The sequence below is a fragment of the Leopardus geoffroyi genome, chromosome C2, assembly GCF_018350155.1.
Source record: "Leopardus geoffroyi isolate Oge1 chromosome C2, O.geoffroyi_Oge1_pat1.0, whole genome shotgun sequence".
Classification (NCBI taxonomy): Eukaryota; Metazoa; Chordata; class Mammalia; order Carnivora; family Felidae; genus Leopardus; species Leopardus geoffroyi.
Genome location: NC_059333.1, coordinates 93,888,424 through 93,915,927, shown reverse-complemented (window position 1 = coordinate 93,915,927; position 27,504 = coordinate 93,888,424). Strand labels below are relative to the sequence as shown.

The window sequence follows — 27,504 nt, the reverse complement described above, 5'->3', positions numbered from 1 at the left end:
TCTCTCTTCTCTCTCAAAATAAATAAAAACTTAAAAAAGAGAGAGAGAGATGGTTTTCTGTGGTAATGCAGAGGAGCCCTCGACTCTGGGAGCAGGAAAAGATCAAGAGGCTCTGCAAGACTCTGTGGGGGGTTGGTCATGCATCTCAGAAGGAGACCATATGAGCTGTGTGCTCCCAGGCAGGCCAATTAACTTCTCTGATCAGAATTTCTCTTCTGTCACGTTGGGATTCTAACAGCTACATGGCATTGGGAGTAGGCAGAGGATGGAAGTGAGGTGAGAGCAGCTGCCTCGCTTCCCGCCAGGCCTTCTTCCATTAGCCCTGCAGCCCAGAGACTGCTAGGTTCAGTGAGTTTAGCCCTGAGCCAATGATAAACAAAGACCAGGAAGTCTGCTTGGCGGGAGGAGGGAGAAAACAACTCCAGTGCAACCTCACAGGGAAACGCTTTTCTATTAATCTTTGATTTTCGGTGCTATGAGTTCCTGGCACTTCAGCACTTCATAAAGAAGCAGTAAGTGGGAAGGAAGAGGTGGAGAGAAAGAGAGAGAGAAGGCGGGCCGGCAGGGCAGAAGTGTCACACAGTGGCCTTGTTACAGGAAGGGAGTGAGCAGGAGCATGTGCTCAGAGGAAGAGAGGAAAAGGTGGTGGCTTGTGGTTGCCAGGTGCCAGTACTGGAGGGCAGGCCTGAAATGTTTCAGTGTGCTGGAGAAGTTTCCACAACTCATCCTGTGTGGTGGCTCAGCCTATACCAGGTCCTGGATACAACGACTGGGGAGTATTCTGGGCAACTCTGGGTGTGGATCTGTGACCAAGAAGTTCCTTTTAAGCTGGTGATATGCATACCAGTGTGGGAAAGGAGGTCAGGGGGCCAGCCTGGCCTCTCAGTAAGTTAGTAGCTGCCCCTCTCCTGTGCTGTCCTGAGAAGGGCAGAACCAAATCTTGAATGCCTGCCGAACAGGGTATGAGATGCTGAGGGCAGAGACCCTTTGCATTTGTCTCAGTAACTCAGCATTAAACTGTTACATAGTCAATGTTTGTACAATTTTTCAAATTCACAGATACTCCTGTGTCTCCGTAGGTTTTGCAACCTTTCCTCTGTCTTCAGGAAAGAGCACTCTGGGATTCTTGTGTCACTTCCCTCGTGTCTTTGTGGGACATTCCCAGAGAGAATTTTAACCCCAAATAGTAATAATAATAATAATAATAATAATAATATTTTATCTAAACAAGTAACCTAATTATGAGTTTGGTTTGACTTTCAAACTCACAAAGCTATGGAAACGAAATGATAGAATCCAGTGTAAACAGAGCCCAGCTCACAGTGAGCTCAGCCTCTTTTTCAGACAATGGGCTAAATTAATTGTTGTCTGAAAGAGGAAATCCACCAGGCAAACTGCAAAAGCCACCAGGCAGATTTGCTTTTCTTCTCTATTCCAGAGTGCAGTTAAACAGTCTCTGCTGGTCTACAAAACAGCACCCTTTGGGATATTTTCCCCTGCAAAGAAAGGAGAGAACAAAATAATTTTTGAAGGGTTGTTGTACCTAGACTGGTGCCTCAAAAGCTTTTAGGTCACTTCTATTGAACACAGAGGAAAATAGGGCTGTGTAATTGGCCAGGAAATAAAGGAACACGATCTGTTTTCACCTCCATTATCTAACTAATGGAGGTCACTATGTCTGATTGTGACTAAGGTTAATCATTCTGACAGATGTACCTGTGGAGACTCAGCTAAGTTGTTTTGCTCGTCCCTTGGCTGAATCGGATTGTCGTCCCTTTGTTGGGGTGGGCAGGAGTGGTTTATGGCATCCAAGTTATTATTTCCCAGTAGGTTTCTTGCATTTTCAAATGGGAACACACATTTATTTTCTTTGGAAAGTGCATTTACAACCAAGCTAATTGGCTTGCTTCTCCACTGACCAAAGACCACGGTTATTGGTGGTGTTAAGATCATTTATAAACTTGCTGAATATAATCTTACAGGCTGATAAAGGAAAGGAATGAACAAAGACCACATCACAGCTGGAACCTGAATGATTAGGGAGGGACAGCAGTGTTGTTAGGATGTTGGGGAAGAGAGGACTTTGGTACTAATGCTGTTTCTCACTTGCAAACAGTGAGAAATACCCCCAAAATACCATTAGTCAATGATTCCATTTAATGTAATGTTTTAACTTCAAACTAGTTTCTATTAAAAAGTGTTTGGGGCACCTGGGTGGCTCAGTCAGTTAAGTATCCGACTTTGGCTCAGTTCATAATCTCATGGTTCGTGGGTTCGAGCCCCATGTCAGGCTCTGTGCTGACAGCTCAGGGCCTGGAGCCTGCTTCAGATTCTGTGTCTCCTTCTCTCTCTGTCCCTCTCCCTCTCACACTCTGTCTCACTCTGTCTCTCAAAAATACATGAAAAAAAATTTGTTTTAATTGTTTGTCAGTCTGGATTTGATCAGCAGTTTTAAACAACTGGATGGATTCCCAGTCTTAGCTGTTTTCCCAGAAAATTGTTTCCTCATACATAGTGCAGCTAGTTTGCAGAAAGATGTGGGAAATTATTCTCCACATAAGCAAGTCTGCTGGGTATTAAGTATTTTTCTATAAAGTTACATGAAGTAACAAGATTGGGCAAGACGTATGAATAGAGTATAAAAAGTCAAAATGGCAGAGTTTCTTGCTAGGATTCTCTTGGCAATTTTTCCTAATGTTTGTGCCAAGGGCTCTCTGGTATAATTTATTAGCTCTTTTAGTAATAGTGAAATTTTCATTAGAAATGTAGCTCTATGTTACTTACTAAAAATGACTACTATTTTCAAATGCTTTCTAAGTGCCAGGCACTATTCAAAACCCTGCATGAATATTATAAACATCACAACAACCTGATGAACTAAGCCTTATTATTACCCCCATTTTACAGATGAGAAAAAGGAATGTAACTGTCCTGTGCCATAAAACTATTAAATGGTAGCATCATGGTTCCAGGCAGCATGGCTCCAGAAACCATGATATTCAGAGTGGGTCTGTGGACCAGTTATAAATGCAGATTCTTGGGTTCCCAGAACTCCTGAAGTCAGAATCTGCATTTTAATATCTCAGGAGATTCATCTGCACGATAGAGTTTAAGGAGTTTTGGTGTACTATCTCCTTTTTGACTGGATTGATTTGGGCAAGGCATTTAACTTTTCTGAGCCTCAGATTTCTTGTCTATAGAACAGATACAATAGCACAGTCTTTGTAGATTTGTTGTGATAACACAAAGAAATGTTGCAAAGAGTCTGGCATTCAGAAAGTACTTGATATCTAGGCAATGGAGTGATGCTTAAGTATCCCCAGGCTTTGGGGCACCTGGGTAGCTCAGTTGGTTAAGTGTCTGACTTTGGCTCAGGTCATGATCTCACCGTTCATGAGTTCAAGCCTGGAGCCTGCTTCGGATTCTGTGTCTCCCTCTCCCTCTGCCCCTCCCCTGCTCATGCTCTGTCTCTCTCTGTCTCTCAAAAATAAACATTAAAAAAAATTTTTTTTAAGTATCCCCAGACTTCAAAAGTAGTCCATGATATTATCCAAAGAACTTAAAAAGACTATCCACTACTCTGCTTCTCCTTGCTCCAAATACTCTTTCCACTACCGAACAGTTGAGTGACTAAACGTTTACAGAAACCTGTTTTTTTTTTAACATTTGAATTTATGGTAGTACCTCCTGACTCCAAGCCTAGCACCCTTTCTTCCATATTGGTTTTATTGCCTTTTTTAAAAAAAATTATTTCTGTGGTGCAAAATATATCATACATAGATAAGGTAATATAAAACATGCATATGTGCAATATAAACAATAATCATAAAGCCATAAAAGCCATAAACTATAACCCAAGTCATAAATATAAGACCTTGATCTAGAATAAAATCTCTTACCTTGTCCAGTAACTTGGACACTACCTTGTGCTCTCTTTATTCCCAGAGAAAATAGCTGTCTTGATTTTTGTATTCCTTTTTTTGCTTTCAAAAAAACTTCTTCTAATATTTATTTATCTTTGAGAGAGAGAGAGACAGAGACAGAGACAGAGAGACAGAGCACAAGCAGGGGAGGCACAAAGAGGGAGACACAGAATCTGAAGTAGGCTCCAGGATATGAGATGTCAGCCTGATGTGGGGCTCGAACTCACAAGTCATGAGATCGTCACCTGAGCCAAAGTCGGACACTAAATCGACTCAGCCACCCAGAAGCCCCAGTTTTCTGCTTTAACAAAAATAATTTTACCACACCTGAATTCTATGTACAAGGAATTGTACAGGAAATATTCTTTTGTGACTTGTTTATTTCACTCAGTCTTATTATTTTTACATTTCATTCGTGTTGATGTGTGAACCGTAATTTGTTAAAATTTTCATTGCTTTTGGGTATTTAATTGCATACATGTTCCACAATTTATCTGCTAAAAAGACTTTGGGTGCTTTCTCGTGTTTTGGATAGGTAGTGCTGCCATGAGTACTTTTATACATTTCCCTGACACATGTGTCCATTTATCTGGGTTGTGGCTTATGTTCATGTCGCCTCACTAGGGAAAGTTTCCAAGCGCTAGCACCAATCTGTAATCCCACCTACAGTAAAAGAATTCTTATTGCACTGCACACTCATCAACACTTAGTATTGTAGAAGTTTTGGGCCAGTTGGTGGGTGCATTATTGGAAGTCATTGTGGCTTTAATTTGTGTTTTCTTATAGTGAGATTGAATATCTCTTGCTAGGTTATCGTTCATTTAGGGTTTCACTTTCTATGCAGTAACTGTTCAAATGTCTTTAACATTCTTTTTCTATTGGATTGTCTTATTCTTATCAATTCATGGAAAATCTACACATATCCTGGATACATGTCCTTTGTTATTTACATGTGTTGCCAGTATCTTTTGGTATTTTTGTGGATTTTCTTTGCATTCTTTTAATAGTGCGTCTTGATAAGCAGGTGTTTTTAACTTTAATGTAGTCACATTTATTAATCTATTTCTGTATGTTTTGTGCTTTCTATGTCTTGTTTAAGAAATCCTTTCCTACTCCAAGTCATAAACATGGTATAAAATTCCACGTATTTATGTCTTAACATTTATACTTTCAATCTACTTGGGATTAAAAAATTTTTTTTTGTTATGGAATGAGGTAGGATGTGCCATGTTATTTTTCTTCCATATGGGTAACCAACTGTCCCAGAACCTTTTATTGATAAATGCACTCTTTTCCTGTCCATCTCTGGTACTAACTTGGTCACATATCCAGTTTCGATAAGTGCATAGGTCTTTTCCGTGAGTTCCCGAGTTTGTCCTTTGATCTATTTGCCTGTTGCTTTGCCGATACTACACTGTCTTTTATAAAAAGCTATCTCAGCTTCTTCTTCAAGAGAGAGTCTTAGTTATTCTTGTTTTTTCTTTAGTTTTTCTTAGCTGTAAAATTAGGAGCTAGTGCTAGATAATTTCTGTGGTTCTCTCTAACTCTGAAAGATTTATTTGATTCTATATGACAACATATTAGGTAATCACATGGTGGTTTTCCCTTGATGATACCATCAGATTTAGGGATTATTTTACCAAACTATATTAATCTTTTGAAATAATTTTACATGGTTCTGTTATGAAATTAACACTGCCCTTTTGTTTGTTTTTGAGAACTTTAAATGCTTATTTTTTTAATGTTCATTTATTTATTTTTGAGAGAGAGAGACAGAGAGAGAGACAGAGAGAGAGAGAGAGAATGCGAGCAGGGGAGGGACAGAGAGAGAGAGGGAGACACAGAATCCGAAGCAGGCTGCACGCTCTGGGCTGTTAGCACAGAGCCTGACATGGGGCTCAAACTCACAAGCTGTGAGCTCATGACCTGAGCTGAAGTCCGAAACTTAACTGACTGAGCCACCCAGGTGCCTCTGTTTGTGAGAACTTTAATGCTCTTAGACTCTACCATCATTTTAGGATAATGGCATTGTTGATACACAAGAGTTTTTAGAGTGTTACATGTGCCCAGCAGTTGCTGGGATTTAAAGGAAATGTAAAGAAGCATAAATCACTGTCTCTGGTGTAGAAGAGTTCATGTTTTAGCTGGGAGACATGGCAATGGACCCAATGCTATCTCTGACACATCTGGACTTGGTTAGTTAATTTTCAGGACCTCGAGTTTTTGTGGGTTTTTTTTTCTCCATATGAAAAATTAAGGTCTTATACTGTATTATGGTAATGCCTTTTTATTAGCTCTAACATTTGATGAATTTCCATATGACAGCTCTTTCTATTCTCCACCCATATGAAGGCCGTCAAAACACACATAATCTGCAAATAACTCATCCAAGAAAAAAACTTGGAAGAGACACTGTTTCTCTTTATAAACATTTTGTTAGGAAGAGGGGGGGTGGGGAACCATATCTGTGGCAATAAAAGAAAAAAAAAACAACAAAAAACAAAAAAACAAAAAATAACCTTTCTGGGTTTTTGCCCCTTCTGTTGAAATCAGAGTCTGTATTGTAAAGTTCTGTTTCTATTAACTAGTTTATCTTGTTTAGTTTGTAAGCCTGGACTCATGCCATGGTAATGTGTTAGCTACTTTGTATGCCATCCAAATGCTGGATATGCTAACAAAAGAATTGCCTGAAAACAGCAAAGCACAGATGATCTTTGACACATTTTGAACCTAAGTTAAAAAAAAAAAGCCAAAACGGAAACCTGTTTCCCAAGAGAACCGCTGCAGGGTGAATTTGCCTTGCCCTAAGGAGGAAAGGGAAATTTCCAACTACATAGAGGTAAAACCATGACTAGAATACTGATTTCCAACCCCAAATTGGCTCTTTCTCCCCATAGAAGTATATGACTCTGACACAGATGGCCTTTTGGGGAAGGCTCTGTGAGAGAGGAGATCCACTCTCTTCTAAGTGATGAAATGATTTTAAAATGATTACTCTGTATGCAAATAGCATTTCCCTAGGAGTGCAGAGAGGAAAGTCATACCTTGCAGTACACTATAGCAGTAAATATTCATAGATGAACTCTTTCACTGAGGTCAAGGCTAATAAATATTTCTTCAAGAGATAGAATTTATGGCAGTCAAAAAATATGTCTGATCTATATTTTTACCGAATATGTTATGGACTGAATTATGTTCCTCCCAAAATCATATGTTGAAAGCCAATCTTAGAATGTGACTTTTTTCAAAGATGGGACCTTTAAGGAGGTAAGTAAGTATAGTAGGTCTTAAGTCTGGGACCCTAATCCAATAGGACTGGTGTCCTTATAAGAAAAGGAAGAGACATCGGGGATGGGCACATCTGGAGAAAAGGCCATGCAAAGACACAGTGAGAGGGTAGTCATCTGCCAGCCAAGGAGAGAGGCCTCAGCAGAAACCACACCTGCCCACACCTTGATCTTGGACTTCCAACCTCCAGACCATGACAAAATAAAAACTCCCAGTCTGTGGAGTTTTGTTATATGGCAGCCGTAGCAAACTAACATAATACCTACAGAATCTCCTTTTCTGAAATTTTCTCATTATTATTCTGGGAATAAAGGAACTGCTTTATTGACTTAATTCCATAAAAATGTTCTAGCTGAAGCCTCCTGTCCTATCAAGTAAAGCACAAGCACCTTGCCTCTTACTTTGGCTCCAGCTACTGCTCTGCTATTACAGAGCTTCTTACTCTTCCTGTCCCATTGTGCCCTCTCTGATCCCTCCCAGGGGCCCTGGGCCGGGTTGGGGGTGGGAGCTATAAATAAAGTAGGGTCACCCAGACTCGAGATGCAGGGGGATTCCAATTTTTCAAGTTGACACATAACATATAACTAGGTAAGCAAATATCAAGAATACTTGGGCAATCATGTAGCCAAAGTGGAAAGTTAGCATTGATTTGGAAAATACAAGCAAGGCTGGGGTTAATTTTCTTAGAATTAAAATAACGACTCTTTACTTTTGGGTTTTTGTTTTGTCTTAAAATTTTTGTTTTTTACATTTATTTATTTTTGAGAGACAGAGAGAGACAGAGCACAAGCGGGGGAGGGGCAGAGAGAGAAGGAGACACAGAATCCGAAGCAGGCTCTGAGCTGTCAGCACAGAGCCCAACGCAGGGCTCAAACTCACAAACCATGAGATCATGACCTGAACTGAAGTCAGGCGCTTAACTGACTGAGCCACCCAAGCACCCCTGTTTTGCTTTGTTTTTCATGCAGAGATCTCTGAATTGTCACTGGGGGTATTTGCCCAAGTTATCTTGCTTAACTGTTTACCTGGTTCACGTTCTTACATAATGCTGTCTACTTTGTAATGAGTGAGCATGATTCAATTTCACCAAATCAGCATTTTCTGAAATGCATCTTTTGTTTTTTTCTCTGACTCGTATGTTTTTTAAAAAAGAAAGGGTTCTGTGGTCAAGAAAATTTAACAGTCTTCTCCCCCGCAACTCAAGTCACTTATTTTTATTTATTTACTTGTCATGATTTATTGCTGATTACTATGTGCCTAGTACTGTGTTGAGTGCTTTTTGTGCATTCTACTGTTTCATTCTTGCATTATAATTTTTTTTTTCCAACGTTTATTTATTTATTTTTGGGACAGAGAGAGACAGAGCATGAACGGGGGAGGGGCAGAGAGAGAGGGAGACACAGAATCAGAAACAGGCTCCAGGCTCTGAGCCATCAGCCCAGAGCCCGACGCAGGGCTGGAACTCACGGACCGCGAGATCGTGACCTGGCTGAAGTCGGATGCTTAACCGACTGCGCCACCCAGGCGCCCCTCTTGCATTATAATTATAAGGTATATGCTCATCAATTTTATGTATAGGAAACTTGGGATCAGAAAAGCTAAATGATGATCCCAAGCCTGATTAGTGGCAGAGCTAGGATTTGAAAACAGATCTGTTGGGGCATTTAAGCACTGGGTGCTGCTACCTCACAGTCTTTCATGGATCACGTGCACAACGAGTCTCCCAGACTGACACATACATTGCAGGGTTTCTCAAACCATTTGACACAAAATCCTTTACTGTTTTGTGTGTGTGTGTGAGTGAGTGTGTGTGTGGACTATCTTGGGAACCTTGTTTCCCACAAAGCACACTCTGGGAAAACTTAAAAACTGGAAAAAAGTGACCCAAATATAACAGTTTTAATTGGCGAAAGGATCTTTGTTACAGAAGTACAACTAAAATACCACCTAAGACATCAAATTCTTTGTAATTAATAAGAAAGTCTTTTTAGGGGCACCTAGGTAGCTCAGTCAGTTAAGTGTCTGAGTCTTGGTTCCGGCTCAGATCATGATCTCATGGTTCGTGGGTTCGAGCCCCACGTCAGGCTCCACGTTGGCAGTGTGGAGCCTGCTGAGGATTCTCTCTCTTTCTCCCTCTCTCTCTGCCCTGCCCCCGCTCAAAATAAATAAATTTTTTAAAAAGTCTTTTTAAAAAATATTGAATGGTGACTATTCAAGATCACCCTAGAAGCAGAGCCTGAGATGGGTATGCGTATGCAGGAGATTTGTTGAGGGGATACTTTCAGGAGAGAGGGAACCCTGAACCCAGGATAAGGTGAGGGAAGCTGGCTAGCAAGGATGAGGCCTCAGTGGGGGCCCACCTTCACGCTGATCCCATAGGGAGCTCTGGAGCATAAATTGCACCACATTGTTTATCTCATATTGAGACAAGGGGACTGGCTTTTTGTGGTCCTGTGTCAGTCAACCTTTGGCTTCATGCTGCTCCTACATGTGGTGGGGTGGGAGGGCAAAACTTCTCGAGGCAGCTCCTGTTGGCTGGAGACGGTTCTCTGGAGAAGGAGCACAGCAGCTGGGTGGTGATTGATACCCCAGCTCAGTAAACTGGATCTGGGTGACACATCAACAGCACTCACCATATCCTCCCCATGTACTGGTCAGATCCACTCGCTTCTTATATCAAGTTCATTCCATCTACGTATAGATTCTTCACAATTTTTTTTTAATGTTTATTTTTGAGAGAGAGAAAGAGAGAGAGAGTGGGGGGTGGGAGGGGGCAGAGAGAGAGGGAGACACTGAATCTGAAGCGGGCTCCAGGCTCTGAGCTGTCAGCACAGAGCCCAAGGCACGGCTCAAACCCACAGAATGAACCATGAGATCATGACCTGAGCTGAATTCATGACCGTGAGATCATGGCCTGAGCTAAATCAACTGAGCCATGCAGGTGCCCCTGATTCTTCACAATTTCTAAGGGAATCTTACAAAGGCAGATTTGATGGGGAGCACTATAGCCCCTATACTGCAGTTTGTCCTGGGACAACAATGGACATTCCATCATCTTCCTCCTCCACTTGTTTAGATTACCATCCCTTTCTGTTAGTACTTATGCTAGACTGCATGGCTAGTCTGCGTGGCTTGCCTGGTTAAGTGACCCAGACCTTCCTCCCTGGGGTGGTCTGAGCCACTGGCGAGTGGTTGCACTTGCCCGTGTGCAGCTAAAACTGGGTATGGAAGTGTTAATATATGCCCCAGTGGAACACGGAGAGCCAAATATATTCCCCCCTAGCCCATTATGTAGCGTAAAGTCTACCTTCATGTAATCATCAGTGACTCCTGCAAGTGTGCTAATTATTTTTGTGCCTGCTGTTCTATTGGCACGAGTAGACTCAAATGACAAGGGGGCAGCTGTAGCTTTAAATTCAGTGATACTCTTACTATGTGCATGGTGTAATTGATCTCCTGTTGGGAACCAGGACACTCAGACTCACAGAAACTAAAGTTGCAGGAATAGGAGGTATGAATTCCCCAAGTGTGTCTGAAAGTGATGTTAAGGGTTTCATCATCATGGCCGTTCATAATGGATAGTTGACATTTTGGCTGCCCACTATCCAAACACGCTTCTTCTTTGAGGAGACTCTCAACAATAGCGAGGGGGTCAAGCTTCGACTCCCAGTACAGAGGCCAGGGGAGATGGACATTACACTTCCCCTGCCCCCGGCAGCGAGAGTGGCCAAGCGGATGTCTCTCCCAGTTCTTGACTGTCAAGTGGGATCAGACAGCTCTTAGTCCCTGCAACTGCAGCCATGTGTCCACAGCAAAAACAGTAGAGACAACGTTCTATGAGGTGGTTTCTGTGAAAAGTTCTTGGCTATGCTTTCCTGCCTTGTTTTTGCTGGAATCTGCATGTCTGGCCTTTTCTGCATTCTGTCTGCAACCCAAGACTCTTCCAATGATTTCCCTTTCTTACTAAAGTATTCAGAATCAGTTGTTTGTCTTCTCACCAAGAACTTGGACTAATATATGCTCCTTTATTGGCAGCAATAAAGCGTCTGACAAGGTAGGTAGTGCTAGGTAACAGACACAGAAAGATATGAACCATGGCCCCTAGAAAGAAAAATCCTAGATAGAATGAGAAGATGAGTCTGTGGCAGATATTCACAGAACCTGACCAGACGGGGAAGGGCCTCACTGAAGAGGAGAGACTTGAATTATGTTCAGGGTAGCTGATACCTAGTTATTGGAGTTACCAAACATACACCAAATAAATACCACCACATTTACCCACATTATCTTTGTTTTTAAACTCCAGGGACCAAAGTCCACCTAATGTGAACTATTAGCTCTTATTATCTTTCAGTTCATGTGTCTTTCTGTCCCATATCATGGAACAGTTTGAAACGGAGAAATAGTCATATCTGTATTACCACATTCATCAGTCCAACCAAAATTTTCTTGTTTTCTTTTTCAGAATAACATTTTCCTTAAAATACTGATTTCAGAGTGTCTGACTCTGAAATCAGTATTTCCAAACCACTCTGAAATCAGTATTTTGTCCTCCCTCCCTCCTTCCTTCCCTTCCTTCTCTTCTCCCTTCCATTCTTTTTTTTACTTTAAAAAATTTCATTTTATGAATATTATTATTCAAAATATTATTTCACTTTAATATATATTCATTTCAGAGGAATTAGAATAGGAGAAAAATGTACATCAGAAAGCAGTAATTATCAGTAATCATTCTTGCCATATCTTTTGTTTTTGTTTTTGTTTCTTTAGTATATTTCCTTCAAGATTTTTTTCCTACTCATTTAAGCCTATATTAACCAAATCATGACAAGGAATTAGTAATGTGAAAAGATTTACACGTATACAATTTATGTATATATAATAAATATATAATATATTCTGCTTTACCCACTTAATATTTTCATTTTCCATTTATGAAACCATTTGAAGATGTCATTTTTTACTACATAATTTTCCAGCATATGACATAACTTTTTATGCGTTCCTCTAACATTTGGATTGTTTCCAAACACTACAATCAAATTAAGAGTACGAATGTTTCATTTGTTCATGAATCTTTCCCCACATATCAAATTGCCCTTTTACTTTAGCAGAACTACAAGGTTAAGAGATACAAAAATGTTAAGTTTATTAAAGCATAGTGTCACTTCCCTTCAGAAAGTTTGCACTAATTCACACTGTCAGCAGCACTGGTGTGATTTCCAATCTCACTACTGTAGCTTTTCAAAATTATTACTAACTAATTTTGGTGTTATTATAACAAACTTTAAGTTATAAGTTCTGCTCCTGCTTTGATAACCAGAGTTATCACTCACCTGTCATTCCAGATTTACAAATGTACAGCTTATGAGTGGGGAGGTGCAGATAATTTTTAAAACATATTCTTTATCAGGAAAATGTCTAATATGAGTTGAGGTTTTCTATGAAAGGAGAAAGACTACAATGACTGTAATTTTCTTATCTGCCTTGATAACCCCATGTGCATATTGTCTGTTTTACATATAAGCAAATTATGTGGATATATTTTCTATCAGGTTGTACATTGTCTATTGCAATGTCCTCTTTCAAATTTAGGTAGTTTAATCTGAGTCTAAAGATGACAAAAGTCTTGTCTCCCGAAAGCAATTTTCCCCAAAGCAACTTGAGAACTATAAAACTAACAATTACTAGATAAGTTCCACTGGCAAAATAAGACGTTTGGGGCTAAATTACCTGATTTGTATAGAAAAGGACTTCAGAAAACTCAGAAGTAGCACTTGAAATACTACTAACTAGACAACATGTGGAAAAGAAATTGAGTTTTGTTTCCTTTCCCTACAAAGATGTTGATTCTAAATTGTCTGGAAGTCCACATAGTAAGAATATTTTAGATAACATTTTTCAAGTCAAGTGCAACCATGTTCTTAAAGTCTTAAAATAATATCTAAAATGCGATGAGATTTTAAAGCAAGAACTTTCAGATACAGGTTTTGTCACCTCAGCTTTTGACTCATTATGGCTGATTCACACTTAAAAAAATATTTTTAGGGGCACCTGGGTGGCTCAGTCAATTGAGCATCTGACTCTTGATTTCGGCTCAGGTGGTGATCTCACAGTTTGTGACTTTGAGTTCCGCATTGGGGTCTGTGCTGACAGTGCGGAGCCTGCTTGGGATTCTCTCTCTCTCTCCCTTCCCCTCTGCCCCTTCCCCATTTGCTCTCTCTCTTTCAAAATAAATAAAATAAAACTTAAAAATGAAAAATTTTAGAACCTGTTAACATCTTTCCTTTACACCCCAGTCAATTGCTACCTGTAGAAGAATGAACCCCAGGATTCCCTAATATGCACTCATACACATAAACATGTGCACACGTGTAACTACACCATATCTTCCCTCAGCTTTCCTTCACTGACTGTGTCACTATTCTCCATCTAAAACAACTAAGAAACAAAACAAAATAGTGGCTTCTGCATCTTCTAGTGCAATTTAACTTGATGCCCACAAATGAAGCATTGGCCATTTTTAGCATCATAACGAGTAATGCAGTCTAGGGGAATTGACTTAAGTAGAAGGGAAGGCATTTCTTCTAGTTTTTTAACTAAGCTCTCATGAACTAAAAAGCTGGGTGCTGGGTCCAAGCAAGCTTTATCACTCATCTGCATTAACCATGGATTTATAAAGGTTCTGGGCATGCAAAAATATTGTGTGATAAAATTTAAATGCTAGGAAGGTAACCAACAGTGACATGATTTCCTGCTTTTAGTATGAAGATTAGCTAAACAGAATAATTGAGGGTTTTTTTTTGTTTTTTGTTTTTTTTTTTTAAGCACTAAAGCTGCCAAAGAGATTATAACTCAGCATTATCTGGAAGAAAAGTTGGCAACATGTATCAAAAGCCATATCAAAGGTCCATCCTTCTTGACTCAGTGATTTCACTATTAACAATATATCCTAAGAAAAGAATCATAGTCTTGCAAAAAGATTTATGTGCAAAGTGTTCATCACATCATTATTTGTAAGATAAAAAATTGGAAATAACCTAAGAATCCAGCGATGGGAAAATATTAGGTGGAAACATATAAAATTGATGATATTCAACTATTTGACCTGCAAAAATGGCAATTTTATGTAGTTCAACCTAAATATATATCAAATATATTATGTTAGATCCAATTTCTAGACCAGATACATCAACAAAGAATCACTAAGTAGAAGTATACTTAATGATGTGAAAAATATCAGAATATATTGATTGAAGAGGAAAAAACCAGTCATATAACAAAAGAGTCAACAGGACATGTCCTTCCTTTAGTGACTAGATAGACATATGCCCATGAATTAACATGATTAACATATGTTATCTCTGGCTGTAAAACTATGGATTATTTTATATTTATCTTTTGTGCCTTTGTTTTCCAAATAGCCATGGTAATTATGTATTATTTTTTGCAATCATAAAAATACACTAAATGCTACACACACAATAAAAAGAAAGGGCAGAATATTTCCATGCCATTTTACTTCTGTAGACAAAGCACTTTGCTTCCCTTCACAGTTTTCCACAATTCTTGTCATGGATCCGTTTCCATTTTCAACTGGGCAGATCGTCATGGATGTAAAACAATTTATTATCCACCCTTAAATCAAGGTTGGCTTTGGGTTTAGATAGTTAATTTGGAGAGGGGAGATGTGCCTTCAGAAAAAAAGTTTTCTAGATGGCTGAATGTCTTCAATAGAAGAAAAGCTTTCAAAAGGACAGCCTTCTTTCCTGAAAGGTAAAATTCTCCTTAGGTTGGGGGAAGGGCATGGCGCTAGTGGGCCAAGACTGAGCCTCCAAGGCTCCAAGCACATGGGGCAGGGTATTAAAGGCTGAAAAAAGAAGAGCTTGGTGCCCTTACAGACCTACTCTAGTTCATGGTAGAGTAATCGAAGCATAAGATGAAAAAAGCAAAGCAATGGGCTTCTAATACTTTTGCACTTTGACACATGTGTGGTGAATTGGAAGGAGTTCTTAGGTTCAAGATCGAGTTGAGAAATCTATCTGAACTGGATTCTGTAATCCACTGGAGAGAGGAAACACATGTTGAAATATCAGGGTAAATGATTACAAATATGAATAAGTCCAGATTTGTTTCAAAACATGTAACATCTTGAAGTATGAATTTAGTTACTTCATAATTTGGCAAGTTACTTCATTTGGGAAGTTTGAAATGTGATAGTTCTTTGCTAGGGCCCTCCAGATGAACTGCTTGGATCCACCCAGAATTTCAAAAGTCCTGTTTCAGTGACAATGGAGGGAGTTCTCTCCTAGGGTTTTATAAAACAAGGAATTGGGAAAACACAAGTGATGTTATTGGTAAAATGTATTGATTTAGTAAATAGTTCATGTGGACAGGTATTGTGACATATGTTAGTGTCATTTTAACTACCGATTCCTCTACTCAACGACCAGTAATAGCACCAACTCCAGAGCTTGAGTGCCTGGGCTTGAACACCAGCACTGACACTTATTGTCTGTGTGACTGTAGTCAAGTTACCTAACCTCTCTGTGCCTGTTTCTCTATACAATGACTGTAGTAATAATGCCCCCCCCTTGTTGGATTATTGTGAAGACTAAAGTGAGTTAAAATATGCAAAGTGCTAGAATAACTGGACATAGTAGATAAGAGGGAAGTGGTAGCTCTCAGTATCTTAGTACTCTTCTGTCTTTTACATCAGTAGTTATTGGTTTTTTGTTTTGTGTGTTGTTTTTTTTTTTTGATCCAGCATAGTGAGAAACACAGTATCTTCTCATCGGTAATAGCAGCTTATTATGGCAGTGATTTTTAAAGGGAGGGTGTGGAAACTTCCCTTGTGTGTGTCAGGGAGGGGTGGGGGTAGATATTAGACTCTTCAGTGGAGTCCCTCACTTTGTAAAAGCTTTCCAGATAATTTTGATACCTACTTCATTCCAGTGAGGACGACAGGGTAAAATAGCATATTTGGAGACACAGTTCTGCATCATCCTCTTCCAATCTGTACTAACCTCTCTCCTTGGGGACTTGCTGCTCCTGGACACAACAGTTCTCAAACACCCCTCTCCCCTACCAACTTCAAATATTATTGTCATAGTTTTGCTTCTTTTTGCTAAACTTTGATGATGTTATTAATACCACACCTGTCTTGGGCATTCTTTTTGCATCTGCACGCAACAAGCACTAGCCACTCCACTCTGACCCCTCAGGGAACCCTGCTACCTCCCTGAGCAGGAAACAGCTGCCCATAGTCTATACAATGGATGTATTCTATTACGGATCAGCCCTGTGATTTGGGGCAGGAAGAATCAATAAATGGGGATGTTTTTAAGGCACTGCCTCTGCCTTTGTTGTGGGAAAACACACAGAGGCCATTTCTCTGCAGCACTCTGTCTTCTACTTCAAAATCTTCCAGTCAGAAGAGACTTCCACTCTGGCCACAACCAGGGCGACACTGGGACTCGCATGGGCTCTTAGCACTTTTGCTTTGATGGCCCCTTTCTCCATAAAAAATGTTGTTACAGTTTTATGTTTGTATTGGTATAAAGATGAATATATCGATATTATATATCAAAACATTTTATTCAGCCTAAACATTTAGATTTTTTCTTCTGATTTAAAAGTTTTTAAATGTTTATTTATTTTTGAGAGAGAGAGAGAGAGAGAGAGAGAGAGAGAGAGACGGAGTGTGAACTGGGGAGAGGCAGAGAGAGAGGGAGACACAGAATCTGAAGCAGGCTCCAGGCTCTGAGCTGTTAGCACAGCTAACAGAGATCATGACCTGAGCCAAAGTCGGACACTTAACCTACTGAGCCACCCAGGTGCCCCTTTCTTCTGATTTTAATAGAAATGAAAACATTTTCATAGACCCCTAGGAACACTGTGATCCCGAGCTATAGTGAGCCCCCGCCCCCCGCCACCATGCCTAACGACAAGTCGACAAGTCGAGAAGTCGGTCCTCACCACAGCACCTGCCTGGGGCCCAGCACAGAAGAGAGTTGTCATTTTCCCCAGCCCCCTCCTAGTGCTCACATTAACTCCAAGACAAAACCTAGGAGGAGCAATTCAATGAGTAGAGAATCAGGTATGTTAGCATCCTACAACTTAGCAGATATTGTTGCCTTTGGTCTTGAAGGAATAATAGTTATCAATGTCTACAATGCATAACTACAAATGCCAGCACCTTATCCCTAACAAATATGGGTTGTTAGCTGAATTGCATGGGATTAAATTTCCAAGGGCAAATCTACTCACATCAGGTGATGAGGTCCTACCCAGTCTGGATACTATCATGGGAATACATATGAGGACTCAGGTTTATTGTCTTATGCATACACTTGCCCCTGCCTTTTATATTTAGAAGCACACCCCATTGTATACCGGCTGGGGCAGCTCTGACTTGTTATAATGCTGTTTATCTCAGAAATAAATTTAAAAACATGATGTGTGTGTCTCCATGGTGATGTATGCGATTTATGTATACATTCACATTTACATGTTTCTGTGTTTCGAGTGCTATGGCACATTTCGAGGAAATGAAAGCAAGGGTTACAGATGGTTTTTTTTAATGCTGTCGGCCAATAAGCTTTAGCTCTAAACACAAAGACTATGAGCCAGTGAGTACTATGGCAGGCTGGTCTGAACTCTGTGATTTCTGAAATGTGTAGTTTACTCTGCTGTAACTTCTTTTTCTGCAATTTAGTTGGTATTTTGTCAAGTACCTTCAATCATTAATGGTTCACCAAGGCTGTGTAAGTAATAGCACCGAAAATGCTGGAAAGTATCAAAGGAAAAGTACCATGCGAACATGAAGGGGCGGAAAAGCTCCTAAAAAAGATGCTTTCAGAATGACATAGGCAGAGATCAACAGCTACATTTGGAATTGCTGTAGATATTTAAGAGGAAACAAGAGGACACTTATTTTATGTCAATAAAAGTGAAAATTTAGATGAAATAGATGAAGTTTTGAAAATGTTTGTTATATTGAACTGACTCAAGAAGACTAAAAATCACCCACTTGAGGTAGCACTTAGAGACAGTTAGCAACCTTGACAAGACTGGTTTCAGTGAAATAATGGATGGGAGGAGAATAAAGAGAGACAGTAAGAATGGACAATTCTATTGAAGACTTTTGATGTAAAGGGGACAGATCTGAATCTGTTTCAGATCCTATCCTACACCCACACACACACATGCACACACAGATTACCTCACCACTTGACTGAATTCACCTACTCTGCGAACTCCTGGATTGGATACTGAATTCTTTTTATGCGATTCCTGCCTGGATAGATCACACTTGCAGATATTTAGATGACATCCTTTTGGATTATGCATATCTTTGCCTGTCTCTACAGTCAAGGTTAGCTAAAGTTATGCTAATGTTCCAAGTTATTCCATGCTTTTAAATATCTAATTGGATTTTTCAAGATGTCTTGCTTTCCCACCCTTAGTTAGGATCTTATTATTGCATATCTATTATAGTACTGTACCCGTCTTCTAGCCTTCAGGTTTTTTCCTTGACATCTGCCTATGTAACTCAGCCAGACTGGCATTTGCCAATATGGCTTCTAAGGAACACTAGTCCCATGGGCTACACTACCAAAAAGGCTTCCACGACCAGCTGAGGTTAGGAAGTGCAGAACGCTGGAACCATCACCAGCTTCCCTATCACCTCTTGGAAAAGCGACAGTCACACAGTGTATGAATGCTTTTAAGGAACCCAAAACCCATTGAGTTTTACTTAACACAGCCTTTTACAATGGAGATACTTGTGACCAGGTCTGACAATATGTTAAGATATCTACAATTTACTTTAAAATAGCTTCAGCATTGACTCAGTCTGTGGCTCTAAAAGAAAAATGCACATTTCAGACGGTCAGCCAGCATTCTGAACTACAGAACTCGTTATTTAAGATGCTTCTGTTATATGTGTCTCAAAAAATACCCTGGTTTGTTAACTGGCATGGTGAATACTAGAAGTTTTTTTTTTTTAATTGGTGAAAATAATAGCTGATTAGCCTGAAAAATGGTTGGAATGAGTTCTCACTGGGGAAATTAAAGGTATATAGGATATGCGGATTGGCTAAAATCTGAGACTCGCTTGCATTATAACCTGGTAGCAAGGTCATGTGAAGTAGATGACCTTCACGCACCTCAAACTTCTGCAGTGACTATTGTTATCTACTAAAAAAATCATGAGTCAGGCATTCCTAAAGATTGTTTAAAACAGAATTTTATTTTTAAAAAATAGGCACTGTGGATTGTAGTATACAAGATATGTAGGTGAAGGATGAGATTTGAGGCAAAACTCTAAATAAAGTTTAAAAAAGCATCACTTCCTCTGAGTATACAGATAATGATGCATTTGCTTCTCTGATTGTATTACCTCAAGCAAGGGAGAATGGCTACAAGAAACAAACCTAATCAAAACTTGTCCAGTATACTTGCCTGGAAATTAGTCATGAATCTCTATAAACCCTACCTGTCCTCTCAGTTCATCTAGAATAAAATTATGAAAAAGAAAACAGTGCTGTTGCCATGTTGATGCATCTATAATTCACAGAGCCCAGGGGATCTAAGTAAAAGGTGAAAACTTCCAACTGTTCAGTGCTCTGGTGGGTATTGTGAACTGACTTGAACATATTTGATTATTTATAGGAATCAGATTCTTTTTGATTAGAAGGAATTAAGAGCTAGAACTCTCCTCCTTCCACAACCTACCTTTCAGATAACAATGAAGTCCAGAACCACACAGCATTCTGCTACACAAACACAGACTTGTCAGCGATGATCATTATCACCTGTCCTTGTCAGACTGATGAACTCAAAACTCTGTTCTATCATATGTCCAACCCATATCTTTCAGGAAGGCTTATTTCAGGGAAAAGTAATAAATTCTGGCAGAATTCAGCTACCTTCCCAGTTAGAGTCAATGAACAACAATCCTTGGGGAAATCTGCTGCACACGGGAATATATCGCAATCCTAAACCTACAGGACCATTATAAAGAGTATGAACTGCTAGGCTCAGGTTTGCTAGAAACTTAGATGCCCTTCAGGCTGACACAGAAATGCTGGTACAAAATCCCCAGACAGCCTGAACATCTTGACCACCACTTGTTTCAACAAAGAATAAATCAATTAGGCTAATTAACCAGGCCTCTTTTGCTGAACAAAAAAAAGATAGTAGAAACACTTGTAGTAGGCTTTTTAAAAGTTACTATAAATCCCAAGAGTGTGTTCTCCATTAAGGTTGAGTGTAGGGTTAATTTAACTAACATAACTTCCTATTCCAATGACTGTGAGGTATCTGGTACTGGACCAGTCTTCCCACCATTAACAACTGGATGTATGTATTCAATGACTGTTTTCAGATGTTGAACAGCGGGGGTTGTAGTGATCCCAGAGGGAAAAAACAAACAGTGTGAGCCTGGTGATCTCCCGCCTTCTGCCTGGAGGCATTTTTCAGACTGTGGCACTAAGAGGAGCTACTCAAGCACCGCATGACCATCTCACTGAGCTGAGTACTAGAAGAAGGGAGCTGCACAGAGAAATCTACACAGTGATTCCTGAAGTATCTGCCTAGTAATCTGCTCGTTCCTTGAACACAACTTCATGGGGCTAGACAAAGAACTCCTGAGGAAAGAAAAGCCACCTGGAAACCATGTACTGAATAGCTATTGGAGTTTTCCAGAGGGCTGGAAGACGTTTCCATTCTAACCTCCCAGAAAAGAGAAACCTTCCTGTACCTTCTGGGCATTCACTGGAGACCCTTGAAAGGTGATGCCTTAGGAATAGGGCTAATCTACCTCTAGAATAAATGCAACTCAAGATCTTCCATAACAAAACTTCAAAACAATCTTGAAAAGATCAGGCTGATCTGCAGGAATATTAACTACCCACCGGAACAAAATAACACTCCTTAAAGGAGGAAACAAAACCCACCTACTCAATATAGCACTAACAAGATCTATACAATAAAACTTACAAGGATGTAATGTTTCCCAAGGACTGGAGTGATCACATTTCTGGGTTTGGTAGGATATTCCTTGAGTTTATTATGTGTCATGGAAAATATCCAGATACAGACCACTTGTCAATCTTACTTGGGAACTTTGGTTCCTTTCATTTTGGAAAGAGCATTGTCTTGGGAAATATGGGTTGGGGTACAGCAAAGGCAGATTGGACTGAAGCAGCAACCTAGGATGCATGTGGGATCATAACTGCACTTTGACAGTCATTGATTACATGCCTGCTGTCTATATAGCATGGGGCTAGGCACTGACAGCCACAGAGACATATATAGGCATTGAGATATAAACCTAAATACCTATAATTAAAATTTGAGGGGCCCCTGGGTGGCTTAGTTGGTTAAGTGTCTGACTCTTGGTTTTGGCTCAGGTCATGATCTCTCCATTTGTGGGTTTGAGCCCTGCATCAGGCTCTGTGCTGACAGCACGGAGCCTGCTTGGGATTCTCTCTTCCTCTCTCTCTGCCCTTCCCTCACTCGTTCTCTCTCTCTCTCTGTCTCTCTCTGTCTCAAAAATAAATAAATAAACATAAAAAACAAAACAAACTTGAGTGAAAAAAGTGAGTTACTACAGGGGCAATATGGTAGAAGGTCTCACAATTGATTTCAGCCAAAGTGGTGGGGTGAGACTAAGATGGAAGGCATACGAGGGAAGGAAAGAAGTGCTCAGAATTTTTCCAATCTGGCTGCTATATAGTCTCAGGGATTGTGCTCTGTGGTTTCCTCTGCTCTTTCTCAACTTCTGGTCTGGTTCTAGGATTCTCTCCTCCTGAGAACTCTGAGGTTTGCTTCTGCAGAAATCTCTGTGCCATTGTCCCCAAAAAGGACCAAAATGGAGTCAATGCCTGGGATCAAGAATAGTGAGCTGTGAAAGAACTTATTCCTTTCATGAATTCTGGAAGCACAAAAGAAAAGAAGGGTTAAATGCATGGATTAAAGGAGAGTGAGGAGTAGGGTGTGTAAGTAGCCCATGGGGAAATGTCAAGAACAATAGAGGAGTGTATTTAGAGATTGTGGAAAGAAAGAAGTTCCAGATTCGAGGCTCCATACAGGAGGAGGAGTTGGAGGCTCAGGGTGCAGAGCTAAGGGCCTGGCTGGGAATTTCTATGGGAAGTGTCTGGTAGTCATGGGTTGGAAGACACATAGCTAGAGAGAGAGAGGTCTGAACCAAGAAAGATGCGCCTGAGTCCTTGTCATTAAAGAAACCTGACCCCTAGAGATAAAGGCAGCTGAGAGAAAATTCAGCTTTATCTAGAATGAGGAGAAAATGAGGAATATAGAGGCTGAATTAACAGGTAAGGCCAGTGAGGACAGGAAAGGAGCAGTCGGTGCTTTGAATCTATGACAAGTTTGTGAATCGCTATGAACTAAGAAATCTCAATTCTATGTACTTAGCTTGTACAACTAAGATTTTCTCTATAGTATAAAATAGTTTTACTTTTGAACTGAAGTATTCCTTCCATCTTTTATTAATTCTCACCAGTATACTTATACCAGAATTTACCACGTGTTGGTTCCTAAATTATTCTCTTTATTTCTTCAAATAGTTTATCTGGGATGATATTTACATACATGCTAGTAACCACCACATTTCCTCATCCTTGTTCTATCTCATCTATTTATCTCAATTTTTCTGCTTCTATATTGAGTTCCAACACAAGAATTAGCTTTTCTATGAAACTTTCCCTGACTTCAAATGAACTTGATAGTGGGTTGTAGTACAATGTTTTTCAAACCCTTTCTTACAACCTATTCCTGGGGCCTGAAATCAAGTTAGAGAGTTATGACCAATATTTTAAAATGTGAAATTGAATACAAAAGAATAGAAAACATTAGCATGCCTCACATGTAGTAATTATAAGTATCACATATCATATATTTATACACATATAGATATTGGAGCGTCTAATGTAAAATGTATTTCTGACTGTACATTATAGTCAAAGATATTCTGAATGTCACAGATGATGCAGAAAGAGTGTTGGGGGATGTGAAGGACTGAGAGATCCGGGCTATCATCCCAATTTCATCACTGTAATTTCCAGGTGACCCTGGGCAGGTAAGTCCTTCCTCCCTCTCTGGTCCATAATGATCTTCTCTTGTAAAGTGAGAGGGTGAAATTTGTTCCCCAAACTTTTTTCAGCTTTCAGCTTTTAGGAGTCTTTGATTCTTGGAACTGCAGGGAACAATTTTTGGGAGGAAAACTGCTGAAGTAAAAAGAGGCTGAATTTCAAGGATGCTGTTTTTGGAGAAGGAGGAGGACCTAATTTGTCCTGGGCAGTGGGCAAGGTCCTTAACACAGAGTGTTTCTAGCCCTTATGTAACAGAGGACTTTGTTGAACCCGTCCAACCATGATGATTTGGATTGTGCAACTTTGGGTGTAGAACCGAAATTCTTCAACAAAATAGAGGGGAGGAAAAACAATGGTGAAAAGGATTTTAGGAGAAATATTAGCCCATGAGCCTGGGTCCTGAGTGGAAAGAGGCCACCAAAGAGAAGACTTTGGTGGCTAAAACAGCCAAAGAAGGAACATTAGAGAATAGAAATACTTAAAGTTTGTTCTTTTTTGAATTGAGATAGGGAGAAGGAAGGTTGTGCAATTCAAACGGATCTTCTTCATTTCCCCTCTAACATCTGCAGGAAGTCTAAAATAGTTCGATGCACGTGCATTCTCTGCAGTAACTCAAAGAGCTGAGAGGCTTTACATTGTGAGCCTGGCTTTGCTCAGCACGAAAAAGCACATAAAAGACACAGGAGCCAGAGGAAAGGAGATCTCCAATTACTGCACACCTGAGCAACAACCCTGAAAGAGATCTGGTGTTATCTCCAGCTCCTCAGGCCATACTAAAAAAAACACCCCAGAGGTCCCTCACTGACATTTTATACAGTGAAGGGCCCCCTCCTCCCTCCCCCTCCCCCAATCAAATACGTTTACAATTCTCCTTGAAGAACCGGAACCCTTTTAGGAAGTCATGGTCTAGGACAGGTTTTATTCTCCATTAAATTCTCCTTTTTAGAAAGAAAAAACATCCCTATGCTAGTGTTTAGAACCTAACAAACTGCACATGTTTCTGATACTTTATTCTTTCTCTAGGTAACTGAAAAAAAAAAAATCGTTCTTACCATGGCAACCTCCGTGCTGGCTCCAGAAAATGCCATTTCTTATTGTGCTTTGGTAATACTGAACTTCAATGGAACATTTCTGTAGGGATCAATTTTTTTAAGTAATCATCTTTTTTATATATGTTATTTAACTCCTATCCTTCAATGCACCAACATTCTTAAATGGCAAATGAAAATTGCGCTTTCCCAGTAGAGTGAATTAATTCTTGTACCAGGGCTTCCAACAGGTTGAGAGAATGTGAAATGGTTTTCTCGCTGGACCCAGGTGATATTTCTTCTGTATTTATGAAAGCAAGGAGGCTGCTGTCCCCTTGCAGAACCAAGCCACCCAAGCCTCTAAGAGCATGAAAGCAGCCTGCTAGGAAGGAGATGGGGTATAGCAAAATAAATGTTATTACGAATTTTAGCAGTACTCTTTGGCCTATTGCCTTTTTTCTACCTCTGCTTATTGCTTTAGAGGTCATTTAAAATCTACTACCTCAGGATCTATGAGGACCTTTTTGTTCACACCGCCCTCTTAGATGAATGGCCAGAGGTGGCCTAGGGTTTTTCCTCGGGTGGGAATTCTTGGCCTGGATGGGTTTGAAAATGGGCACATCCATGGGCTGGAGAATACGGATCCACAGGAAGCTAGAAGAATATGCAACTGCACTGGTGTAGCCTCTAATGGAAGGTGAAGTTAATTACCAAACAGATTCTCCAAATTGTCAACTCTGGAACTGCCAGAGAAAGAAAACCAGGTACTAAATACAGAACAGCAGGCAGGAAAACCCAGGATAAGCGTATGGTTGTGAGGCAAACCATGACAGGAGGCTGACCTGGGGGATTCTCTGTGATAATTTCTTTTTTTTTTTTTTAATATGAAATTTATTGTCAAATTGGTTTCCATACAACACCCAAGGCTCATCCCAACAGGTGCCCTCCTCCATTCCCATCACCCACCCTTCCCTTCCTCCCACTCTCCATCAACCCTCAGTTTATTCTCAGTTTTTAAGAGTCTCTTATGCTTTGGGTCCCTCCCTCTCTAACTTTTTTTCCCTTCCCCTCCCCCATGGTCTTCTGTTAAGTTTCTCAGGATTCACGTAAGAGTGAATATGGTATCTGTCTTTCTCTGTATGACTTATTTCACTTAGCATAACACTCTCCAGTTCCATCCACACTGCTACAAAAGGCCACATTTCATTCTTTCTCATTGCCAAGTAGTATTCCACTGTGTACATAAACCACAATTTCTTTATCCATTCATCAGTTGATGGACATTTAGGCTCTTTCCGTAATTTGGCTATTGTTGAAAGTGCTGCTATAAACAATGGGGTACAAGTGCCCCTATGCACCAGCACTCCTGTATCCCTTGGGTAAATTCCTAGCAGTGCTATTGCTGGGTCATAGGGTAGATCTATTTTTAATTTTTTGAGGAACATCCACACTGTTTTCCAGAGAGGCTGTACCAGTTTGCATTCCCGTGTGATAATTTCTTTGGTGAGCGGGAGGTAAGCAGTTAGGGATGCTATTATTTATAGGTTGAATTATGTCCCCCCAAATTCTTATGGTGGAGTCCTAACCCCCATTACCTCAGAATGCAACCTTAATTGAAGACAAGTCTTTGGCGGGGGTAATTGAGTTACAGTGAGGGTATGAGGGTGGGCCGTAATCCAACATGATTAGCTGGGGGAAATGTGGTCACAAATATGCACGGAGAAGAATGCCACATGAAGATGAAGGCAACAATCAGGGTGATACTTCTATACACCAAGGATGCCAAAGATTGCCCCAGCAAAACCACTGGAAGCTAGGAGAGAGGCGGGAGCAGATTCTCCCTCACAGCCCTTCAGAAAGGAGCCACCCGTGCTGATATCTTCCCTGCAGCCTCCCAGCCTCCACGACTGTGAGACCATCAATTTCTGTTGTTTAAGCCACCCAGTTTGTGGTACGCTGTTATAGCAGTGCTGGCAAACTAACACAGACACACTGAGGGATTTCAGTTGACCATACCTCATTATAACCCTCCTGCTGCTGGTGTTCAAGCGAGGGACAGTAGAAGTCAGGTTAAAAAACAAAACCACCTGTCCTAGTGATTATCCTCTCACTGTAAAATCTGCCACATAAAAATTAATGACAATTCTGGAACTGCTTACCACAAAAACAGATGGGAGCGTCAAATACCATCTAGCCCAACCTGTCCTTTTCAGATATGGAAACCAGAGCCCAGAGAGGAGAAGGGCCCTGCCAGGTCACATGGTGAGTCAGGAGTCAAGGACAGACTCCTATCTTAATGTTCACAAGGGCTGCCACCACAAAGTACCATGAATTGAATGGCTTAAACAACAGAAACTTGTTTTCTCTCAGTTCTGGAGCTTAGAACTCAAAGATGAAGGTGTTGGCAGGCTTGGTTTCTTCTGAGGCCTCTGTCCTTGGCCTGCAGCTGCCCACCTTCTCACTGTGTCCTCACATGGCCTTTTCCTCTGTGTGCACACCTCCCTGGTGTCTCAGTGGAGTCAAGTGTTCCGATCCTCCTGTTAACATCCTTTCTTCTCAACTTGGAGAACTCCCTTTAGCATTTTCTGTAAGGCAGGTCTAGTGGTGATGAACTCCCTCAGCTTTTGTTTCTGAAGCCTTTATCTCTTCATTTTTGAACAACAATTTTGCTGTCTCTACTATTCCTGGTTGGCAGGGTTTTTTTTCTTCCTGAGCTCTGAATATATTGTACGACTCCCTTCTGACCTGTAAAATCTGCTGAAAAATCTGCTATAGCCTTGTGGGGTTTTCCTTGTATGTAACAAGTTGCTTTTCTCCTGCTGCTTTTAATATTCTCTCATCTTTAACTTTCAACAATTCAGTTATAATGTGTCTGAGCGTGGGTTTCTTACGATTCATCTTATTTATCTTATCATCTTATTTATCAGAACTCTCTAGGCTTTCTGGTTCTGGGGTGTGTCTGTCAGAGTGCTTTCACCATCGACTGAAAAAAAAAAATCTACCCTGAAAACCCAGAATCATCAGGGGCAAATGAAAAACATGTTTTTGAGAGGGAAGAAGTGAGGCAAAATTTTACCCATTTTACAATCTGGCCACAGGCCACCCTTGATGACAAAAGCCAACTCAGTATGAGTTAATCCAGAATCC

General features: G+C 40.3%; 1 long non-coding RNA gene across 1 annotated transcript; it reads left to right on the top strand.

The window, feature by feature from the left end:
* The first annotated feature begins 325 nt into the window (after positions 1–325).
* LOC123611243 lies at positions 326–24,790 on the top strand. The gene is made up of 3 exons (XR_006718499.1): positions 326–512; positions 23,222–23,316; positions 24,353–24,790. It is a non-coding gene; the product is annotated as an uncharacterized LOC123611243 (long non-coding RNA).
* Positions 24,791–27,504: the final 2,714 nt, after the last annotated feature.